This window comes from Trichomycterus rosablanca, chromosome 1 (genome assembly GCF_030014385.1).
Source record: "Trichomycterus rosablanca isolate fTriRos1 chromosome 1, fTriRos1.hap1, whole genome shotgun sequence".
NCBI lineage: Eukaryota > Metazoa > Chordata > Actinopteri > Siluriformes > Trichomycteridae > Trichomycterus > Trichomycterus rosablanca.
Genome location: NC_085988.1, coordinates 4,150,619 through 4,175,756, shown reverse-complemented (window position 1 = coordinate 4,175,756; position 25,138 = coordinate 4,150,619). Strand labels below are relative to the sequence as shown.

Below are 25,138 nucleotides of genomic sequence, written 5' to 3'. Positions count from 1 at the left end.
AGACGGTGATGGTGAGCGCTGATGTTGGAGGACTGATATGAAGATAGTAAATAAACAGTGAATCTCACGTTGAGTGAGGAGGCCGAGTGTATTCAGCAGTAGAATCAGAACCTTCATCATTGTGCTGCGTCTCAGTGACTCTGAAAGTCCTGAACCCAGTCTGATCAGAACTACAGCTCTTATAGTGTGTGTGTGTGTGTGTGTGTGTGTGTGTGTGTGTGTGTGTGTGTGTGGAATCACTGGAGTGGAACAGAGGTTTTTGTACGACGGCTTTATTGGAATGTATCACTGTGCTACACTTTTGGTGGAGGAACCAAACTCAGTGTAAAAAGTAAGTAGTTTTATTTCTTCTAAACTAAAAACATTTTTAAATTACTAATAACAATAAATATACATTAACTGTAATATTTAGTAATTGTGTACGTCTATTGATGGCTGAATATTAAAGACTGAATAAATGTGCAGGTGTTTTTGATGGTAAATATAAAACTGGTCTCTGGTTGATGAAGTTTGGTGTAAACTGGTACGAGTGACAATGAATATTTCTGTAATCAGCTACAGTCATGTGAAAAAGTTAGGACACCTCATGAGAACTTTTGTCTTTTTGAACATATTTAAACAAAATGAACATTTCAGCTTCATTAAATGTTAAAAATTACTTTTAAACACAAGCTGTAAAACGCAATGAACAAAAACGGAAATTGATTGTGAGTAAAAAGTTAGGACACCCTCTGTTTTAATAGCTGGTATTTCCCCCTTTGGCTGAAATAATCTCAGTTAGATGTTTCCTATAACCATCTACCATCTGACATCGACTGGGAGAAAGATTTTCTCTCTTCTCCATGCAGAATTTCATCAGCTGTGTGAGGTTTGAGGGGTTTCTTGCATGCACAGCCCGTTTTAAATCGCCCGACAGCATCTCAATAGGATTAAGATCTGGGCTTTAACTTGGCCATTCCAGAACTCTCCATTTCTTACTTTTGATTCGTTCCTTGGTGGATTTACTGGAAAGTTTTGGGTCGTTGTCATGTTGCATGGTCCACCTCCACTTAAGCTTTAGTTTTTGGACAGATGGTCTTACATTTTCCTCAAGCACCCTCTGATACAGTAAATAATTCATCGTGGTTTATATAATGGAGAGCTTGCCAGGCCCTGCTGCTGCAAAGCAGCCCCAAACCATGACATTCCCACCTCCATGCTCCACAGTTGATATGAGGTTCTTTGGCACAAACCAAACACAGTATTTCAACACAACATATCTTCTGTTACTGTGCCCAAATAATTTAACTTTGGATTCATCTGTCCAAAGCACATTATTCCAGAAGTCCTGGTCTTTGACTCGGTGTTTCTCTGTTAAACTTTAGTTGCCCTGATGTTTTTTTTTTGACAGCAAGGGTTTCCTTCTTGCTCACCTCCCATAAAAATCAAAGTGTGTGTCTCTTTCTGATGGTAGGTGCATGAACCTTGACATCAGCTGTGGCAGGAGCTACCTGTAGGTCCTGTGACAACATTGTAGGATTATTGGAGACTTCTTGACACATCTTGCGGTCTGCTCTTGAGCTAGATTAGCTAGGATGGACTGACCTTGCCATGTTGGCGGTTGTTTTAAAGGTTCACTACTTGTAATTATTTTCTAATTGCTTTGAGATCTTTTTAAATCCCTTCAAGATCTCAGAGAGCTCTTTATTTCTCACCATGTTGTTAACACTCACTTCAACAATCAAGAGCAAACCAAACTAATGTCTGAGCTTTAAATAAAACTCCAGTGTTCTCTAACAATGGTCTAATCATTACAGCTGATGTGGTGACCTGATTTTAATTTTAGACATTTTAAGTAGTAATAAATGTGGGGGTGTCCTAACTTTTTCCTCACAATAAATTTCATTTTTGTTCATTACATTTTTACAGCTTGTGTTTAAAAGTATTTTTTTTTTCAGTTTTATTTGTTTAATGATATAATCTCCATCTCTCAGTACTGTTCAAATGAAGCTCAAATGTTCATTTGTTTAAATATATTCAAAAAGACAAAAGTTCTCATGGGGTGTCCTAACTTTTTCACATGACTGTACATCTGGTATTGAATGCTAAAGTAATAAGAGTTGATATTGAATATGTGCTAACAGAAGCTTGCAGATGTTTCTACTGAACTGCAGTGATGTGAGAACAGTGTGCAGCAGCACTGCATTGATGATTGAACACAGATGAAGGTTTCCAGTCTGGATGCTTAATAAGCAGTAAGGAGGAAATGATGTGTAAACGTTTCTAAATGGGACTTTTTGTTCTGTTTCTCCTGTACAGCCGGTCCCACGGTGAAGCCGTCCGTGTCTCTGCTCCCTCCCTCCTCTCTGCAGCTGTCTGAGGGATCGGCCTCGCTGCTCTGCCTGCTGTCTGATTACTCTCCACAGGGGGCGCTGGTGAGCTGGACGGTGGACGGCACAGTGCTGAAGGACGGGGTGGTGACCGGAGCAGAAGAACTGAAAGGGGGCAGTTGGAGGCGTGGCAGCACCCTGACCCTCAGCAAAGCACAGTGGGAAAAGGGGGAGGAGTTTGGCTGTAAGGTCTCTCACGGTGGCGTCGATCATCCCGTCGTATTCAGAAAGAACCAGTGTGAAGGCTAGCAGCTCCCAGATAGAACTGAACATGGAGACACTTCCACATGCTTCTACAATGGAGTTTCAGTTCTACACAATGCTGCATTTCTGTCTTTCCTCTGTTCAGTGTCCTGTTGCTCTTCCTGTAGTTTTGCTGTGCTGAAATAAAGCTGGATTTTGGACATTGTCTGGTCTTTTCTTCTAGTTCATCATCATGATGAGTGTTAGGAGAGAAGATCTTTAGCTGGAGATTCAGTGCTGTGTGTTGTGCTTCAGTGAGTTTGGATGAAGGAAGTTGAACATCTGGTGAAAGTGCTGCTCTATTCTGGGAGAAAGCAGATCACTCAGCCGTCTTCATGCAAATCTCACTTTCACCCCCATGTTCTCTCACTTTAGCTTCTACTCATTATAATTAGCTGATTTTGGTTGGTTGTTGGGGGGCTGGTTTCACTTTTTAAAATTAATGCTGCACCCCTTTAGAAATGTGAATAAACACTTCTTGCTGTAACACTGAGAAATCATGAAGAAATGAAGCATTGAAGGTCATCACACATACACACGTTCTTTTATTCACCTTCAGGAGGAAAGATCAGACCTCAGAGTAAATACATGTGAATAAGGAGAACATCAGTAGCACCAACACTAGATATTTTCTCCAACCCAGAAGTTAAAGATCAGAGGTGATTCCACTCTCAAACAGTAATATGAAGGTTTTGTGAAGGAGTTATTTCAAATTGTTCCTTTCAACACCAACCATGTCCACATATTTATGCTCCTTCATTCATTACTGCACTTCTGTCTGAGGTGTGAAGAACATTTGAAGATCCTTTAAAATTACATCTATCAAAAGTCTTCAATCTTTAGTCATTTTTGTCTGTGGTTTTATTAGAATGATAATCTCTGAATGTGTCTCTCATAGATGTAATACTGCCACCTTGTGGTCATAGATCTGTCAGCTGAAACACATAAAAGATTTATATGAAGAAAAACAAAAAACATACTACATGACCAAAAGTATATGAACACCTGATCAAGATTATGCAGGATATTGTATTTTAAAATCACAGTCATCAATATAGAGATGGAATAACAGTCTCCACTCTTCTGGAAAGGTTTTCCACAAAAGCAACAAATCAACAAGATCTGATTTATTTCATAAAGGTTTAGTGTGGTTAAACATTGTCAGAAGTATGTAGACACCTCCACATACATTTGTTGGACATCAATTCTGAAGATTCAGGCATTAACTCGAAATGTCTCCCACACACCCATCACAGCAGAGATGTTCACAAGTTACAAAATACAGTCAAGTCACAAGTCAATATAACACAGACAAAACATATATAGTAAATGTGTGTTTTTAATGTGAACATATATATTAGTTGTTTATTTTTATGCTACACCGGTTGTCATTGTTTCAGATCCATCAGACAAGTTAAAATAATCTGATGGATCTGTATCAAATATTTCAGTTTTAAGGACTGAACATCTGGAGGTAGCAATGAGGTGATGGTGGGTGCAGCTCCTGTGCTGGGATGCTTCACTAGTAGGTGATTCTGGCTAAAGTTCTGATGATGAAACTCATGTTTAAGTGAACTTGTATTTGATATCAATTTTAACAAAGCAAAACTTTCATATTCATGTATATTTCACTTCATCTCAGTTCAGCAAGGAACCACAACTGTTGTCTGAAGAACCACAACTGCTGGCTGAGGAACCACAACTGCTTCTGAAAAACCACGACTGCTGGTTGTAGAACCACAACTGCTGGCTGTAAAGCCACAACTGCTGGTTGTAGAGCCACAACTACTGGCTGAGAAACCACAACTGCTGACTGTAGAGCCACAACTGCTCGGTGAGGAACCACAACTGCTGGCTGTGGAACCACAACTGCTGGTTGTAAAGCCACAACTGCTGGGTGAGGAACCACTACTGCTGGCTGTGGAACCACAACTGCTGGTTGTAAAGCCACAACTGCTGGCTGAAAAACCACAACTGCTGGCTTTAGAGCCACAACTGCTGGCTTTAGAGCCACAACTGCTGGTTGAAAAACCACAATTGTTGGCTGAGGAACCACAACTGCTGACTTTAGAGCCACAATTGATGGCTGTAAAGCCACAACTGCTGGTTGTAGAACCACAACTACTGGCTTTAGAGCCACAACTGCTAGCTGAGAAACCACAACATCTGGCTATAAAGCCACAACTGTTGGCTGAGGAACCACAACTGCTGGCTGAGAAACCACAAGTGCTGGCTGTGAAACCACAACTGCTGGCTGTAGAGCCACAACTGCTGGCTGAAGAACCACAACTGCTGGCTTTAGTGCCACAACTGCTGGCTGAGGAACCACAACTGCTGGCATAGGAACCACAACTGTTGTCTGAAGAACCACAACTGCTGGCATAGGAACCACAACTGCGAGCTGAAGAACCACAACTGCTGGCTGAGAAACCACAACATCTGGCTGTAAAGCCACAAATGCTGTCTGAGGAACCACAACTGCTGTCTGAGGAACCACAACTGTTGGCTGAGGAACCACAACTGCTGGCTATGGAGCCACAACTGCTGGCTGAGGAACCACAACTGCTGGCTGAGGAACCACAACTGCTGGCTGTAGAGCCACAACTGCTGGCTGAGGAGCCACAACTGCTGGCTATGGAGCCACAACTGCTGGCTGAGGAACCACAACTGCTGGCTGAGGAACTACAACATCTGGCTGTAAAGCCACAACTGCTGGCTGAGGAACCACAACTGCTGGCTGAAGAACCACAACTGCTGTCTGAAAAACCACAACTGCTGGCTGTAGAACCACAACTTCTGGTTGAAGAACCACAACTGTTGGCTGAGGAACCACAACTGCTGGTTGTAGAGCCACAACTGCTTGTCAGACCATCGGAACAGAACCACAGGAAGCTCCAGCACATCGTACACTGTGTTGTAAATGACAGTAGATGAGAGGAGACTAGCAGACCAGCACCAGCGCATCATGGTACATCACTGCTAATGTATTATAGCATCGCTTTAATACTCTAAATGTTTAAATACAGTCAGTGATTGTGAACATTAAACACTGTCTAATATGAGTGTATTATGTTTGTAGTGTCACACATCAGCTCTACATCAACTTCTGCTGCTCAGATATCCTCACCAGTGCAGTCCAACAACCACAGAAGATCCCTGTCCATGGTATTAAAGAGATCATCTTGAGGAGACCCCCCAGATCTTCAGTCACGTTGACTGTAGTCTGTTTCATTTAAACAACAATAAACTTGAATTCTAGACATTTCACTGATGTTTTTGTTCTTTCTTAAACATGTTTAACACGGTTAAAGTATTAGTTCACATTTCTATTAGTAATGAAGTGAAGCCACTGTTCTGGATCAGGCTCAGATTAAGTCCAGCTCTTACTGCCACAGTGGTGAGGACCAGAGTATTACCATGTTTGTTGGCTTATATGAAAGCTGCTCACATCACTGACATCATATTTAATTACATGTCAGGAAATTCTTCATTTAAAGATGAATGAGTGATGATCGAGCTCTGGTTTAATCTGCTCTTTATTTACTTCATTCACTCATCAATAGATGAAAGTGAATCTTTCACTCCAAAAGTCCTAAAAGCAGACATAACAAGTTACAAAAACTCATTTCAGGGAGGTACCCCCGGACCCAGACCTCGACCCCCAGGATATGGGTGATAACAGAACTTTTAGGAGCTGCTAACTGAGCTATTAAGCTAACTGTTCACATCACAAACACATTAATGTGTACAACATAGTGCACTAGATAGTGTGAAAGATAATAGATTCATGTTCACTACATAGTGCACTAGATAGTGTGAAAGATAATAAAGTTATGTTCCCTATGTAGTGCACTAGATGGTGTATTAGATAACGCATTCATGTTCACTACATAGTGCACTAGAAAGTATAACGAGATGATGATTTGTGTTCCTTACATAGTGCATTAGATAGTGTATTACAAAATACATTATCTAGTGCACTATGTAGGGAACATAATTAATTATGTTCCCTACATAGTGCACTAAATTGTCTAATATACTTTCTAGTGCACTAGACGTCTGTAAAAGCAACACTTCTGGACAGTTAAGTGCTTCAACACTAGTACACATGTGATGTATATTAAGGATGTTTGCATGCGTTTCTCATCAGCTGGTCTAGTGGAACTGTTTCATCTCTTTCTGGCTGGGGTCTCTGTGCTTCTCGGCCTAACAGAGGGGGGTGAAGCTTCAGCAGCACCCTGGTCAGAAGAGGTAATAAGGGTCGGTGGGGTAATCGATGGCCTCCCATCTATTGTCTCATCCATGTCAGCAGAACATTTCTAGGATGCTGCTGTTGCTTCACTACTCTCTGTTCTCACCCCAGTAGGGGGGCACTCGAGTTCCTACAAAATTCATAAACACAGAACAAGGAAATTAACGTGTAGTAATAAAATCTTCACTGATATTTTACTGAAGATTATTTTGTATTTCTGCTTCAGGTTCTCTCACTTTTTTACATGAATGGGGGTCACCGCCCCCTGCACACTGTTCTCCAACACAAAGGTTCTACAACATGATGAACATAACGGTTATTACAGTATAGATCATGCACTGCTTCAAAACATGTCCTCATTAAAAGTTGTTCATGCTTTGAATACTAAATCACGTCTATATAGAACCTTTGTAATTAACAGTAATTAACAGTCTGTATAAGATGTAACAGATTTTGTTCTCATTCAAACCAACAGTTACTCAAATCCTCAAACAGCTGCATTTCTGTTTCCAGTGAAGAGGGTCTGGTTGGTCACCCTTCACCAGATAAGCTTTTTGGTGTCTTCATCAGATCCTTTAATATCAATCTTTAGTTTTAAAAGGGATGATAAAATTATAACATAATTATAATAATAATATTTAGCCTGAACAACCCCAAAGCCACATATATTCCTTCCTAAGGAGAGTTTAACCTTTCACTAACATTACAGACAAATTGTGGTGAATCCATCAACTGTATCTAAGTAAATGTACAGCTGTATTCAGACATGTGTAAGTAAATCTACCAGCACCAACGTTAATTCTGCATATTTAACCTCGCAGATGTTTAACATTTGTGTTATTGTGAAACAAACATTTCTTAAGTATTTGCTTGGCTAGTTAGCTAGCTAACACATTATCATCAGCTAGCATTCACTGCTAGCGTTAAAAACTCACAGGTTACGTAAATAACAACTTTAATATCAGACAAAATTAATTCTGTAGTTCTCCACAAAGTTACTAATAATGTTATTCAGGGTTGTACACAATCATAACATTTATCAAGAAAACATTTTAACAAGAAAACAAAATAAAAAATATTTTTTTTATCTGGTTACAGAAATCAAGTCTGACATGATTAAAACTTGGATACTCGTGTCTCTGTATCTTCATTTATTAGGATTCATTGTCAGAATTTCATGTAAAATATTCACACATTATTCTGACTTGTTGGGACGAACAGCTGTACAGTTCAGCACTAGAAGCTTTAAAACGACTCTCTGGAATCGACTTACGAACTTTTTAGAGCGTAACAGAATCGACTAATGAAGGAATCGACTCCTGGTCTTTTTCAGGCGTTTGATATATGAATCAATTCATTTAGGGATCAATTCGACTCCAAAGCTTTTCGATGTGGAAGATCAACATCTGCAGTGTTAAACCTTCTCACTTAAAAGAACTAATTTGTGATAAACTACTCTGCTTTACCAGAGGATTAAAAATATAATGCATAATTAAATCAAATGTAATAATTTAGTTAATTAATTATAAACTTATTACCTCAGTTTATTTACATTTTTACTTCAGGATGTAGAAGGAATGGAAGGTGAGGTATTTATTTTTAACCTGTTTAGATATAAAAGTGTATAAGCTCTAGTATTTGTGAGGATTCATCATGATTTATGATAAAAAATAGATAAAATTAATTCCTGTCAGATGATTTTTGATCAAACTGAATATTTAGCACAAATGGCTAACTGTAACCATCGTGCCGGCTGTATGTATTTCTTGCCCGACAGAAAGTAGTAAGAACGAGACATAACACGTACAAAAACAACAAAAAAGAACACAGAGAGTGAGAGCACTGTGCCGCTGCGTCCATGCGCGCCGCCATCTTGGTGCAATATAGCTATATATATATGTAGTCTTCTTGTAGTTTGTATGTTCTGTGTTTAAAGTTAAATTTTTCTTGTGTGTAGTCTGCAACCTGTGCATTGCTTGTAGACTGTTTTTATACCCTAGACATATACCTACCAATTTTAGGGAAATTATTTTATTTTATTTTTTTGGTTTATTTTCTGATAAAAATAAAACAATGGTGCAATGTAAACAAACTGACCCGTAAAGGGTTAAAAAATTCAAAAACATAATTATTATTTGGTATGCATATTTTAAGCATAAGTAGATTCAAAAGTTTGACTCAGTTAAAGTAAAAAAAAAATTATTAATGTATGATATTTTTACAGCAGTTTTGGGAAAGCAGCCATTTTTTCATCCTTAGGACCTCGAGTGTGAGTTTTTCTTTTAATCCGACACTGCAAAAAAAAAAAAAAAATTCACTAAACCTTTTCAAACTATATAACCACTAGTGATGTATAATGATCCGATTCTATAAAACGGACCTTTAACATTAAATAAAGGGACCGATTTGCACTTGTGGGAGTCATTTTTGGTTTAAGGGGGCCATAGCAGAAACAGTTAGCACCCCAACCTTAAACGTTTCGAGTTTAAAAGTATAAAAGAATAGGATTAACCCCCTAAACCTGAATATGGATGCAAAAACACAAAATTTACTTAGAACATCTTCTCCTGCTTTTTATTTTATCACTATACTATTTCAACAGTGTAAGTTGAAATTTAAAAAACAAAACACAACATAAGTACATTATTTTAACAAATTTGTTTACGAAATACACATGAAAACTGTCATTCCTGAAATCTGTTAAAAAAAATTACAAAAATTAAATTAACAATTTTTAATAAACTATGTTAAATAAACGTTCTTTGGGGGGGAAAAAAACTGTTTCTTAAACGCATCGAATTCTTTGCACAGGACACCAAACTCTCATCTCAGTTGACATAATTCATCAACAACAAAGTCCTCCAGGGCTGAAAACTTTGCAAGAAGAACATCTTCCTCGGATAAGGAATGAACACTGTTTTCTGAATTTTCTCTGTAAGAGGACATTTGATAACATCAGTAAAGTCACTATTATTTATCTAGATAATAAGGAATCTGTATTTCTTACTTATCGAATATACATAAACATTTGACTCACCAGTACACGTTGTTCACAGCAAAACGAAACAACCAATAAATGTAACAATAGTTAAACAAAAGGCTAAACAAGCTAAACAGGCTAACAGGGCTAAACAGAACTAAATGTTAAACAAAGGCTAAAAAACAGCCCACATGGTTACAAAACAGTCCCCAAAGTCTTTGTTCCTGCCAACCTCTTAAATCTATGGCAGCTGGGGCCAATTAGTTCAAACGAACCAATCAGGAATGGGGGTGCTCACAGGGAGAGCGGGGCGTGGCACACAAGAGCTCAGTCATGGCACTTTAAGTTCCTGCTCAGTAATGAGAGAGTTGAGAGGATTCTGGTGGTCTTTAATAGCCCGTTCCAGTTCTGCTAGTTTACTAATAATTTGATTTTGTTCAGGATTTGAACCTAATGCTACATTTTTAAAGAATGATTGGAAATAGGTTGTCCAGATATCCCCATCCTGAATGGCCAGTTCCTCCTGTTCTCTATGTTTTAATTTATTATTTACTTATTAATTTGTTATTCAAATTAAATCCAGCTTTTTTGGTTCTGAGTGTACGTTTATATTGTTTGAGGGTTTCACAGTAAAGAAGTTGTGTGTTACTGTTGTTTGGGTCTTTGTGTTTTTGGTTTGACATTTTACGGAGTTCTGTTCTTAAAAGTCTAGTCTAGTCATGTTCCAGGTTCATCTGTACAGTGGGGCCAAAAAGTATTTAGTCAGCCACTGATTGTGCAAGTTCTCCTACTTAGAAAGATGAGAGAGGTCTGTAATTTTCATCATAGCTACACTTCAACTATGAGAGACAAAATGAGAAAAAAAAATCCAGGAAATCACATTGTAGGATTTTTAAAGAATTTATTTGTAAATTATAGTGGAAAATAAGTATTTGGTCAATAACAAAAGTTCAACTAAATACTTTGTAACATAACCTTTGTTGGCAATGACAGAGGTGAAACGTTTCCTGTAAGTCTTCACCAGGTTTGCACACACTGTAGCTGGTATTTTGGCCCATTCCTCCATGCAGATCTCCTCTAGAGCAGTGATGTTTTGGGACTGTCGCTGGGCAACACGGACTCCACAAGTTTTCTATGGGGTAGAGGTCTGGAGACTGACTAGGCCACTCCAGGACCTTGAAATGCTTTTTACGGAGCCACTCCTTCGTTGCCCGAGCGGTGTGTTTGGGATCATTGTCATGCTGGAAGACCCAGCCACGTTCCATCTTCAATGCTCTCACTGATGGAAGGAGGTTTTGGCTTAAAATCTCACGATACATGGCCCCGTTCATTCTTCCCTTAACACGGATCAGTCGTCCTGTCCCCTTTGCAGAAAAACAGCCCCAAAGCATGATGTTTCCACCCCCATGCTTCACAGTAGGTATGGTGTTCTTGGGTTCTTCTTCTTCCTCCAAACACGACGAGTTGAGTTTTTACCAAAAAGTTCAATTTCTGTAGTGTGTTACTGATGGTAGCCTTTGTTACTTTGGTCCCAGCCTTCTGCAGGTCATTAATTCCGTGTAGTTCTGGGATTTTTGCTCACCGTTCTCATGAGCATTTTGATTCCATGTTGCCTATTGTAGATTCACTCTTCCCAGCCTGGTGCAGGTCTACAATTTTCTTCCTGGTGTTCTTCGACAGCTCTTTGGTCTTGGCCATGGTTGAGTTTGGAGTCTGACTGTTTGAGGCTGTGGACAGGTGTCTTTTATACAGATAACGAGTTCAAACAGGTGCCATTAATACAGGTAACGAGTGGAGGACAGAAGAGCTTCTTAAAGAAGAAGTTACAGGTCTGTGAGAGCCAGAAATCTTGCTTGTTTGTGGGTGATCAAATACTTATTTTCCACCATAATTTACAAATAAATTCTTTAAAAATCCTACAATGTGATTTTTTTTTTTTTTTTCTCATTTTGTCTCTCATAGTTGAAGTGTACCTATGATGAAAATTACAGACCTCTCTCATCTTTCTAAATAGGAGAACTTTCACAATCAGTGGCTGACTAAATACTTTTTGTCCCCACTGTATATAAGCGTGCTGCTCTCACAAGTTTCAGAACATGCCTTGTTAAGGAAGATGTTAAACTCTGCTGGTGAGTTGGCATAGCCAAATTGGCACCTAGTAAATGTGTACTGCCTGCCTGAGAAGGTAAACACCAGTTTATATTGGTCTGCTATGTGGACTGGGATGGTCCAAAACCCTGAGGCTACGTTGATGGTAGAGAAATACCTTGTGTTCTGAACTTTGGGCAGCTCCTGCTCTAACTGGGTCATTGGCCATCTGGATAGCAGGACCCGCTGTAAACTTGCGGTAGTCAATTGTCAAGTGCCACTTGCTGTTTGTCTTTAGAACAGGCGAGAGAGGGGCAGAGTAGGTGCTACTGCATGGTCAAACAATGCCCTTCTCTAGCAGGTTGTCAAAAATTTCCTGTACTGGTTCGCATGATGCCAGGGGGATTTTGTATTGGCGCATGTAAGTTGGTGGAGCGCTAGGGACTGTTGGAATACAGTGTGTATTGTGGTTAGGCCAAAGTCTAAAGAGTCTTTGGCAGACAAGGTCTGATATTTAAGGTGAATCTCACAAAGCTTCTGCCTCTTGGCACACTTGCTCGACCTGGGACATGAATTCTGAGTACGGTTCATATTCCGGCTCAGATAATGTCCTTGCAGACACCCCTGTTGGGTTCACCTGAGTAGAGGTCGAGGGCGTTTCAGGCACAGAAAGGACATTCACCGTTTGCAGCATCATCTAATCACTGTCAGCTAAGTCTACTCGCCACACGGAGTTGTCCTCAATTAGGGTAGAACAGATCATTGTGGCCTTGGTGGGTTTAGTGTAAGCTACTTTTGACTCGGGTTGGTCGAGGAGCAGTGGTGGCAGGATAGGCCCTATAATTGGTACTCGGAGCTCAAAGTCATTAAACTTTGTGCTGATAAGACAACCCAGAGCAGTCACTTTAGGTATCCTTAGTTTTGGCCGGAACCTCCACATGGGTTATTTGGGGTGTATTTGGGGTGTTTCTTTATCACCTGTGACTATACCCAGTGTGCAAAGAGGTCCTTCAGAAGTTCAAACAAGTCTCAGGTGGAGACACATGGACGACGCTCATGGGTCCAAATGTGAGATGGACTAGGGCCACGGATTTTGGGGTTATGCCAGTGTGAGTATTTAAGAGTTTCAGATTCCTTTTGATCTCTTTCAGGTAATAAATCTGAAAACTGAGTGGTGTGTGTGTGTATATATGGCTGCATTGGGGAATGTGAAATCCACAGCTCTCCACAGTTCCTGTAATTGTTTTTTGGCAGTTTTTTCAAAATGTTGATCCTTGTTGTTGATTCCTAGAGACAAAATTACCTTTTGTGTGTTAGGATTGGGGGCCAACTTGGCAGAACTTTAGCCATATGTAGGAAATTTGCCCCTGTGAAGCTGTCTATTTGGATATTGGTTTGTTTATAGTGTTGCATTCTCACCAAATTTGAGTCTTATAAGAAAACTACTGGATGTGTTATTGTTATCTGCCACTCTGCAGTTTTTCTGTTGGTGCTGGGGTGCCTTGTAGAGGTTCGGATTATTGTTTGTATAATTGAATCGTCTTTAGGTTTGCTAAGAGAAAGAATTCACATCACTGCAAACCAAAGTTTATATACATGTCATGTTTTAATAAAATTATGTACACCACACCCTGTGATCATGTTAAAATAGAGTATAGTGGAAGCCAGTAAGATCATGTAAATATACAAGAGTTTGGTGGGATCTTGACCCATAGGCCCTGACTCAACACACTACGAGGTTCCGCTTGTTTGCCTGAAGCTTGCTGATGCCCTTTCAGAGCCAAATCCCACAATTCCCTGCTGATTAACCTGCACGGACAGGCAGATACGCTTAGGTAATGACTAGTGGTGAAATGAAAGTTTTGGATATACAATAATTGTAATAGTAATATTGTTCGGGTGACTCTTGTCTACCTTGTTTAACTAACAGGGCTGCAGTCAAGCTAGTTTGCGACACAGGGTTGGAGAACTCGTCCTCCAGTGCCTTACAGAGTAAATATCTATTGTGGAAATAGTCAGGTTGGCGCTTGATAAAACTACTGACTTCTCTATTTGAGGTTACCTTGATCAGATATATCCTATCGTCTACTGTACAAGGTAATTTCAGCAAGTTATAATCAATATCCGTAAGATAAGTGTTTACATTATTGGACCCGTCATGTTTTGGCTCGAATCGGGCTAAGTCCCAATCGGTTAGACCTTGGGCATGGTAGTGACTGGGCATTGGGTCGCTTCTTTGAGGAGAAGCTTCCCTAACCTGGTTTGGACGAGCCTTGTTGATTCGAGTGGGATGGGGAGGGTCAGGATCAACTGATGTCAGGAGGGCATGCTTTTGGGAGCCTAGGAGCTGGTTCCTGTTTCCCATTGTCTCGAAGAGCATCTTCCCAGTCAGTCAGTCGCCTACATTAGATGAGTAATGTGGTTTCCCCTGGGAAATCGGTGGGTTTCTTCTGCTGGTTGTTCTACAACTCTTCCTCTGCCTCGATCAACTTACGCTCTGCCATTAATCGCTGATGTTGGGAAGTTTATAACTGCTTTGATTAGCATGGGTCTTGCATCAGGGTTAGTGAGAATGTATTTAAAAATTTAAAAATGCAATTTTACATAAAAAAATTACATCAGGAAACCCAGTTTGTCACACAGCTCCATGACACCTGTTTTCATGATTATAAGGATATCTAAGAGTGACTACAGGGTGCCTTAATCCACGTGGGAGAGACCCAATAATCAGTTAGAGACCCAAACTGTTGTTTTAACATTTAGACACCCAGTTAAGGTGGCACTAGGCTCAGTATTTACCTTTGGAAATGACTCAAGGTGTTGTGCTCCAGCTCGTCTACTTTAAGATTGAGCACTTTGGAGATTGACGCCTTGGACTTTATATTGTTTGTCAGTGCAACTTCAGTATGTGATACCGGCCTGGTGCTTTAATGGTTGCACACAACTCTTCATTCAATAAATGCAGAAATGATGTAAGTTTGTACCTTTGAAATGTAAATTACTTTGGATGCCTTATATGAAAATCACAGTTCTAAAGGGGTGCAGCACTAAATTTATGAAGTAAAACCAACCAACTAAAATCAGCTAATTATAATGAGTAGAAGCTAAAGTGAGAGAACATGGGGGGTGAAAGTGAGATTTGCATGAAGACGGCTGAGTGATCTGCTTTCTCCCAGAATAGAGCAGCACTTTCACCAGATGTTCAACTTCCTTCATCCAAACTCACTGAAGCACAACACACAGCACTGAATCTCCAGCTAAAGATCTTCTCTCCTAACACTCATCATGATGATGAACTAGAAGAAAAGACCAGACAATGTCCAAAATCAAGCTTTATTTCAGCACAGCAAAACTACAGGAAGAGCAACAGGACACTGAACAGAGGAAAGACAGAAATGCAGCATTGTGTAGAACTGAAACTCCATTGTAGAAGCATGTGGAAGTGTCTCCATGTTCAGTTCTATCTGGGAGCTGCTAGCCTTCACACTGGTTCTTTCTGAATACGACGGGATGATCGACGCCAGCGTGAGAGACCTTACAGCCAAACTCCGCCCCCTTTTCCCACTGTGCTTTGCTGAGGGTCAGGGTGCTGCCACGCCTCCAACTGCCCCCTTTCAGTTCTTCTGCTCCGGTCACCACCCCGTCCAGCAACACTCTGCCGTCCACCGTCCAGCTCACCAGCGCCCCCTGTGGAGAGTAACCAGACAGCAGGCAGAGCAGCGAGGCCGATCCCTCAGACAGCTGCAGAGAGGAGGGAGGGAGCAGAGACACGGACGGCTTCACCGTGGGACCGGCTGTACAGGAGAAACAGAACAAAAAGTCCCATTTAGAAACGTTTCCACATCATTTCCTCCTTACTGCTTATTAAGCATCCAGACTGGAAACCTTCATCTGTGTTCAATCATCACTGCAGTTCAGTAGAAACATCTGCAAGCTTCTGTTAGCACATATTCAATATCAACTCTTATTACTTTAGCATTTAACAACCAGATGTACAGTCGTGTGAAAAAGTTAGGACACCCCATGAGAACTTTTGTCTTTTTGAACATATTTAAACAAATGGACATTTGAGCTTCATTTAAACAGTACTGAGAGATGGAGCTTACATCATTAAACAAATAAAACTGAAAAAATACTTTTAAACACAAGCTGTAAATGTAATGAACAAAAATGGAAACTTGTGAGAAAAAAAGTTAGGACACCCCCACATTTATTACTACTTAAAATGTCTAAAATTAGAATCAGGTCACCACATCAGCTGTAATGATTAGAACATCGTTAGAGAACACTGGAGTTTTATTTAAAGCTCAGACATTAGTTTGGTTTCCTCTTGATTGTTGAAGTGAGTGGTATCACTATGGTGAGATCTAAAGACTCTCTGAGGCCTTCAGAAAGAAGCTTGTAGCTGCATATGAGTCTGGGAAGGGATTCAAAAAGATCTCAAAACAATTAGAAAATAATTACAAGTGGTGAACATTTAAAACAACCGCCAACATGGCTAGGTCAGTCCATCCTAGCAAGATCAGCCCAAGAGCAGACCGCAAGATGTGTCAAGAAGTCTCCAATAATCCTACAATGTCGTCACGGGACCTACAGGCTGCTCTTGCCACAGTTGATGTCAAGGTACATGCATCTACCATCAGAAAGAGACTGCACACATTTGATTTTCATGGGAGGTGAGCAAGAAGGAAACCCTTGCTGTCAAAAAAAAACATCAGCGCAAGACTAAAGTAAGACCATAGACATACGGTGTCCTAACTTTTTCACATGACTGTAGCTGATTACAGAAATATTAATTGTTTAGCACAAACACACAGCAGCATTCGTCTGGATTTTACATCAGCACCAGTCACTCGTACCAGTTTACACCAAACTTCATCAACCAGAGACCAGCTATATATTTTCCATCAAAAACACCTGCACATTTATTCAGTCTTTAATATTCAGCCGTCAATAGACATAAACAATTACTAAATATTAGTTACTGTATATTTATTGTTATTAATAATTAAAAATGTTTTTAATGTACAGTAGAAGAAATAAAACTACTTACTGACGCTGAGTTTGGTTCCTCCACCAAAAGTGTAGCACAGTGATACATTCCAATGAAGCCGTCGTACAAAAACCTCTGTTCCACTCCAGTGATTCCACACACACACACACACACACACACACACACACACACACACACACACACACACACACACACACACACACTATAAGAGCTGTAGTTCTGATCAGACCCATCATTCAGCCAGTAACAACAAAGAAGTTACTCTCCAAAAGGAAATGGGAAGTGGAGGGAATCAAGTGGTCTTTTTCACCCTCAAAAAGAAGAGTTCCTCCTGGCACTTAACATAAAACAAAATTCTAAACACATAGGTAGTAATGTAAAGGACACTGATATTCTGCTTCCATACTAGGGCTGCACAATATTGGAAAAACTCACATTGCAATATTCACTATATTGCCAAAAGTATTTGCTCGTCTGCCTTCGCATGCATATGAACTTGAGTGACTCCCATTCTTAATCCATAGGCATTAATATACAGGTGGTCCCCTTTTTGCAGCTCTAACAGCAGGTTTGGAACTCTTGTAACATATAGTTCGCGTGGGGAGGCCCCTTGAAGAGATATTGGTGCTTATTTACTTGCCCTGTCGTCGGTAGAACACACACACACACACGAGTCGACCAGTGCAGGTAATGGGAGTATTTATTTAGCACAGGAGCACCCACACTTCTATTCATCACCATCCGGATAGCAGCAGCAGTAGAATGAAACAGTCAGGCTACAACCCGAGCTAAACACCATGCATGCTTCTCTATCGCTGTCTGTTGCTTTCTCAAATGCGTATGCTCATAACCCTTAAAGGGAACGTTACATATTCCCCCCCAGCAAAAAAAAAGGCTGACCCCAGCCATCAACAAACAACTATACAGGGATCAACACAAATTGCAATATTATACAAACATGACATGGCTGGACATAGGAAGTAGAGCCGCATGAGAGGTTTACAATGCATTGAAAAAAAAATACAATACAAAATATACAAAAAGAAAAAGAAAATACAATACTCCAGTACCTTTTTTTTATTTTTTTAACTTGAAAAACGTAGATTTGTTAACATAGCCATAGGACAAATATACATAACATTATTATAACACAAACATGGAATAAAAAAAAATTGCCCTCAAAAACAACAAAAAAAATAATCCAGTCCGTTAATGTCGGTCCTAGTTCAGGTAGTCGTCACCCTATTTCGAGGTCTTGGTCTAAGGTCATATGAGTGAGTAACAGAAAACCCAAAGTCTGTCACCTGTAACTGATTAGGTCTGTCCGTACCAGTAATAGTGTGAGAGTCCAGTTTTAACTTAAGGTCAGTGCAAGTCTCGAGACCGTCTGAGCGACCAACTCTACTTCTCAGTCCGTAAGAGTGGCATGCATGATGTTTAAGGCCAGTGATAGCTCAGTGGTTAAGGTACTGGACTAGTAAACAGAAGGTTGCCGATTCAAGCTCCGCTACCACCAAGTTGCCACTGTTGGGTCCCTGAGCAAGGCCCTTAACCCTCAATTGCTCATTGTGTAAGTCGCTTTGGATAAAAGCGTCTATAAATGTCAGCTAGAGATTGTGACAAGTCGCCTTGACTAGAGCTAAGGCACTCTTGTTCGCCTGAAACTAGTGTACCCTCAATTGTAGCGTGTTTAGGAATTTCTGATTCAGCCTCAACACAATAGGCAGGACTCAAACAAACATCATCCACCGTTCTCCTGACTAGCAGTCAAGTCTGACATGAGGCAGGTTTGTGACTGTGTGTGAGCTGTAGACCATGTACGAAAAGGCTGCAGGTTAACGACATCAACAACACCCACGTCAGTGCCGTCCTCCTTTGAGAGGTGGTAGTTTACCTCTGAAAGTTTTTTAACCACTCTGTACGGGCCACTATAAACAGGAGCCAGTTTAGCAGTCAAATTAGCAGCAGCATCTGAACGTGGATGATTTTTCAAGCACACCAGATCACCAGGCTCGTAAGTGACTGAACGGTGCTTCTTGTCATAATGCCGCTTTTGTCGCTCATGACTTAATTGCAAAGAAACTCGAGCATGATCATGAATTTTCTGTAAATGCTCCTCAGGAGTTTCAGGCTGACTCAGTATGGGGTCATCCAGACCATCTGTAGATGGCTTTGTTAAGAGGTCCATGGGGGTAGTCAACTCTCTGCCATAAAGCATTCTTGCAGGACTAAACCCTGTACTCTCGTGCGGAGAGGTCCTAAGAGCAAAGCAAATCTGAGGAACAAATTTATCCCAGTATGTTTATACGTTTATTGCCAACGTAAGCTCTGATTGCAGTTTTCAGAGTGCGGTTCACTCTTTCAGTGGCGTTGGTTTGTGGGTGATATGCAGTCGTAAGACAGTGTTCTGCCCCAGGGTTTCCAGGACATGATTGAAAAATTCACTCATGAACTGCGTCCCTCGATCAGAGATCAAGTACTTTGGAGCACCATGTCTTGCAAAAACATCACTTTGAAACTTGGTAGCAGTGACCTGTGCAGTTGCTTATTTTACTGCAGACACCTCAACCCACTTACTAAAGTAGTCCACAGAGACTAACAAGTAGGCATTACCCGCTTGAGTATGTGGCAACGGTCCAACAAAATTAATTCCTGCCACCTCACAAGGCTCATTGGCATGCACAGGAACTAGCATCCCAGCTGGCTTCTGCTGTGTCGGATTAGTGAGTTGGCATACAGGACAAGAGAGAACATAAGACTTAATGTATTTTCTCATTTTTGGCCAAAATAAACATAATTTCAACCTGGCTAGAGTCTTGGAGAACCCAAGATGGCCAGCAGTTAGGTGGTCATGATAATATTTGAGAAGTGCAAATATTATCAGATCAGATCAGGTGAGATCTGTTCTGAGGAAAATCAACACTACCAAAGCAGCAGGCCCGGATGGGGTGACAGGCCGCCTATTGAAAGCCTGTGCCGACCAGCTGTCTGGGGTGTTTACACACATCTTTAATCTATCTCTACAACAAGCTGCAGTCCCCACCTGCCTTAAAGCTACTACTATCGTTCCTGTGCCCAAAAAATCTACTGTCACAACTCTCAATGATTATCGACCCGTTGCCCTAACCCCTGTCATTATGAAGTGTTTTGAAAGGATAATGTTAGCACATATCAGGAAAAGTATCCCGACAGACCTGGATAGACATCAGTTTGCATACCGGGTGAACAGATCCACAGAGGATGCGGTCACAATCGCACTTCATACAGCCTTGACCCACCTGGAACAGCCGAACACCTATGTCAGGATGCTCTTTGTGGATTTCAGCAGTGCCTTTAACACCGTAATACCCCATAAGCTGGTCCAGAAACTTACCAACCTCAGATTTTCCACCAACCTATGTTTATGGATTATGGACTTCTTGACCAACAGACCTCAGAATGTTAGAATAGGAAACCTGACATCAAACACCATAATCATGAACACAGGAACACCGCAAGGCTGTGTACTTAGCCCAGTCCTTTTCACTCTTTTCACCCAGGACTGTGTTTCCATGCATGCCTCAAACATAATAATAAAGTTTGCAGATGATACAACAGTGGTAGGACTCATTACTGAAAATGATGAAACCTGGTACAGGCAGGAGGTACAACAGCTGGAGGAGTGGTGTGCAGAAAATGACCTAGTCCTCAATACCAGCAAAACCAAGGAGGTCATCACTGACTTCAGGAGGGTCAGGAGAACCATACCACCCCCACTCCATATCAGAGGTGAAGAGGTGGAGAGGGTGGACTCAGTCAGATTCCTGGGCATCCATATCACCAAGGATTTGACTTGGGCATTAAACATTAATAGTCTGGTTAAAAAGGCTCAACAGAGGATGTGTTTTCTGAGAAAGCTGAAGCAGGTGGGTCTGACTCCTCAGCTGCGAAGGAATTTCTACAGAAATACCATCGAAAGCATCCTCTGCCAAAGCTGCACGGTGTGGTATGGCAGCTGCACAGCAGAGGACAAAAAAAAAACTGTCCCGAGTAGTGAAGACTGCACGGAGGCTTGTGGGAGCTGAGCTCCCGGATTTGGACTCTGTATATATGGAGCGAATGAGAAGAAAAGCATGGTCCATCTGCACAGACAACAGCCACCCAGGTCATTCCCTGTTTATTCCACTGCCGTCAGGGAGGAGGTACTGTACCATCAGGACTCGGACTAATAGGCTAAGGGACAGCTTTTTCCCTAAAGCTGTAGCCGCCATCACCCCTCCCCCATATGCACACACACACTCACATACTCGGACCTAGAATGCTCGTCCCTCAACCAAATACACTTATTGATAAGACTTGAATTAAATTGGGCAAGGACTAATACTTCTCATTACTGAAATCTTTGCTGTATTTTTTTAATGGAATGTGTGACTGTTATATGTTTATGTGGTAGTTTGTGTTTTTCTCATTTTCTTTTTAAGCTGTAGTTTTAAAGTGCCAACTAAATTTTGTTGTAGAAATACAATGACAAATAAACATCCTTAATCCTTAAAGTGCCCCCCTAACAGACTCCGGAGCATACAGCTTTAAGTTGCTCAACGGACGCAACCCACAACTGCAATCCGAGTCATGATAATACACAAGACCATCATGGACAACAAACTTGTTCTCCGACTCATCAGAGCAAGTATTAAGTGAATTCTCCAGTTTTTCCAAGAGCTCAGCCACCACAGGATCTTCCCCCTGTGGACGGCAGAGCTACTCTTTGTCGGTTAACTCAACCAGTGAGTTTTAGGCTGCTATGGTCGGTATAAACCGTGACCGAAAGTCCCTCAATATAGGGTCTAAAGTGCTCAAGGGCCCAAATTACACTAAGACACTCTTTCTCAGTCGTAGAGTAAGGTTCTTCTGACTTGTGTAAGGTTCGGCTAGCATAAGCTATAGCAATCTCCTTTCCAGCATCATTACGCTGCATAAGAGCTGCTCCAAGTCCGCGATCACAAGCATCAGTGTGGATACTAAAAGGGCGTTTGAAATCTAGGAAACACATTTACATTTACATTTTCGGCATTTAGCAGACGCCTTTATCCAAAGCGACTTACAGTACAGTTACAGTATACAGTCTGAGCAATTGAGGGTTAAGGGCCTTGCTCAAGGGCCCAACAGCAGCAACCTGGCAGTGGTGAGGCTTGAACCAGCGACCTTTTAATTACTAGTCCAGTCCCTTAACCACTAGGCTATGGCTTGCCCCCACACAAACACAAACACAAGACTGGAGCTGAAACACAAGACTGGAGCCGAGGTGAGACACGTCCTCAGATAGTCCATGGCTTCTTGGCAATCTCTGTCTCACACAAATGGCGTGTCTTGTCTGGTGAGAGCAAACAAAGGCTCAGCATACTTAGCATAATTGTGAATAAAACTACGGTAATAGCTAGTCAGGCCTAAAAACTGCCTTACTTGCTTAACGTCAGTGGGCACAGGAAACTTTAGAACTGCATCAAACCTTGTCTGTGTCTGGGAGAATTCCATCAGACGAAACCTTGTACCCCAAGAACTTCAGCCCTTTCCGGCAGAACTGACATTTCCCAAGCTTCAGGGTAAGCCCAGCAGTTTCCAGTTGTGAGAAGACTTGTCTCAAGTCCAGAAGATGCTGTTCAAATGTCGGTGATGCAATCACAGCATCATCCAGGTAAACGGCACAACTTTTTTAGATCAGGCCTGCCAAGACTGTATTCATAAACCTCTGGAAAGTCGCAGGGGCATTGCAAAGTCCAAAGGGCATGACCTGGAATAGGCCACAATGGAATGCAAAAGCAGTTTTCAGTCTGGCGTGTTCATCCACACCAACCTGCCAATAACCACGAGCCAAGTCAGGTGTTGAGATAAACTTCCCCCAAGCAAGAAAATCAAGGGCTTCGTCCACTCTTGGTAACGGGTATGTCCTTTACAGTCACCTGGTTAAGGCCTCTATAATCCACACAAAACCTAGCTTCTCCAGACGGCTTGGGAACAATGACAACCGGACAATGCAGACCAGGGTCCTGAAGCAGGTTCAATGATGATGTCAGTAAGCATTGACTGAATGTGTTGTTCAATGAGTTTCTTCTTAAGCGGCGAAGAACGATATGGAGAAAGGTGAATAGGTCTTGCATCACCAGTCTCAATGCGATGGCCACTGAAATCTGTCAGCAACCTGTTCAATCTCTTTTTTTGTACAGTACGGAGTCACCAAGTTTAAGTTAACAGTCATTAAGACTAGGGTAAGGAAAGTCTGGTTCCTCTAGTCAACACAGGAAGTCAGAGGCTGGTGATACATCCCCATGGTCTATTTCATCAGGCATCTCTTGTGACCCTAGAGTGACAGTTCTGCTTGGAATATGAATTGAGATGGATGCCCTGATCATGAAATCCATCCCGAGAATAAGAGGTGAGGACATTGTCTTCAAGACCACAAACCGATGGAAAAAAACGTTGGCCTTGGAACCAAATAGGCAACCATGTAGTTCCTACTGGGTCGCAGTAAGCAGAATCAGTTAGCCTCAACGGAAGATAAATCCATGGCTCGCACTTCAGCTTACTGGTTTTATCTTTATCAACATAATCTGCTAACACAGCAGATAACGAGGCGCCAGTGTCAAGCGTTGCAGATACAACCTGATTCTTAAGTTTAACACTCACACAGAAAGGTGTGTTCCAAGAAGCATCAGAAGAAGTGTCTACTATATGACCTAAATGATGAAGATCTAGGGTAGAAGTAAAAGGGTAACTACATGGCCAGAAAACACTCTGGAACCGCTTGAGGACTGTTGGGCCTCAAGGTGATACTGTCTACTGCCTTTAGCACCAACCTGCTGTTGACTTTTCCTTTTGGACCGTTCTTGGTCCATAGGTTGTGTACTTGAACCACCTGAGCATTGTGGCAAAAATTCAGTTACACTTTCATTAAAATTTCCATCTCCCTGAAAAGATTTACGGTTACACTGAAAACAGGTTCGCGAAGTATAACCAGGTAAGGAGCACTTGAAGCATGACAACGTCACTGTCAGAGTCAGTCAAATGATCAAAATCATCCATTTTCACCCAATACAGAAAACAGTATTAACAATTTACGGAATTACGTAAAACAGAACTACAATAAGAAAAGAAAATAGCTTACACTGTACTGTCAATTAGTCAAAGTCACTAACAGTATAACTAATGTAAGTATTACAAAATTCAATAATAAACTCTAGAATAGCATTAGTGATACAAAAAAAAACAATTAATAGAAACAGGCTTACTTGTTGCTTTCCTAAACACTGACAGGAGCTCTACTGCAAACCGATGTAAAACACGTCCGTTTTCATCACATTAGAGTCCCAATGCAGGCGTAACGTTTATACACTGCAGAAAAGTACAGTAGTCCGTAAAACATCACCAACAGCCTTTGAAAAAAGTAAAATCGTCAGCGATAGTGTCCCTCACGAAAACACAAACAAAAGTAAAGTAAAAATAATCTTCTACGCGAGGAAAATGAAGTTCACAAACCAGCTTAGTTTGCATCAGCATTCGTAGAACCGCTCATCAAAATTGGCAAACATGATAAACAAAAATTAGATTGCCCCTGAAATCAAGCGAAAGTTAAAAGTCAGTTCAATGACCACAAAATGAAACTATAGAAAAAGTTTGTGACAATACGCAAGGCTAGCATCAGTTAGCATCCAGTAGCCTAGCCAGTATAGTGTCACAAACTTCCAAAACAGAAAAATATCCAGTCTTCGCCGAAAACAATAATTCACCAGCAAAGGTGACGAAGCTTGATTCAGGAATAAAGTTAATTCGCTAGGAAAAATCACAGAACAGCAACAAAATATATCCATTACGAACCCAGGCCCAGTGTAGCAACCGAACTAAAGCTAACGCTCACGTGGGTAGCCAAAAGTCCGCAGAAAAACAAACATTGTACAAAACTCTCCGTACTTCAAAAAATAGAACACACAGCACCTTTTTTAAAGTACGGAGAGTTTTGTACAATGTTTGTTTTTCTGCGGACTATAACAGACTATAACTCCAGGCAATGAGAAAAGAGAAAAAGAATTGGAGAGTAAAGTTACAACATGGTTCGGGCGCCAATTTATAACATCTAGTTCGTGTGGGGAGGCCCCTTGAAGAGATTATTGGTGCTTGTTTACTTGCCCTGTCATCCGTAGAACACATATGAGTCGACCAGT

General features: G+C 41.1%; 2 pseudogenes; one reads left to right on the top strand and one right to left on the bottom strand.

The window, feature by feature from the left end:
- The window catches only part of LOC134316941 (zinc finger protein 850-like), a 1,214,164-nt pseudogene that overhangs the window by 569,238 nt on the left and 619,788 nt on the right, over window positions 1-25,138 (top strand).
- Window positions 1-25,138, bottom strand: part of LOC134316904 (NACHT, LRR and PYD domains-containing protein 12-like) — an 84,850-nt pseudogene that overhangs the window by 41,081 nt on the left and 18,631 nt on the right.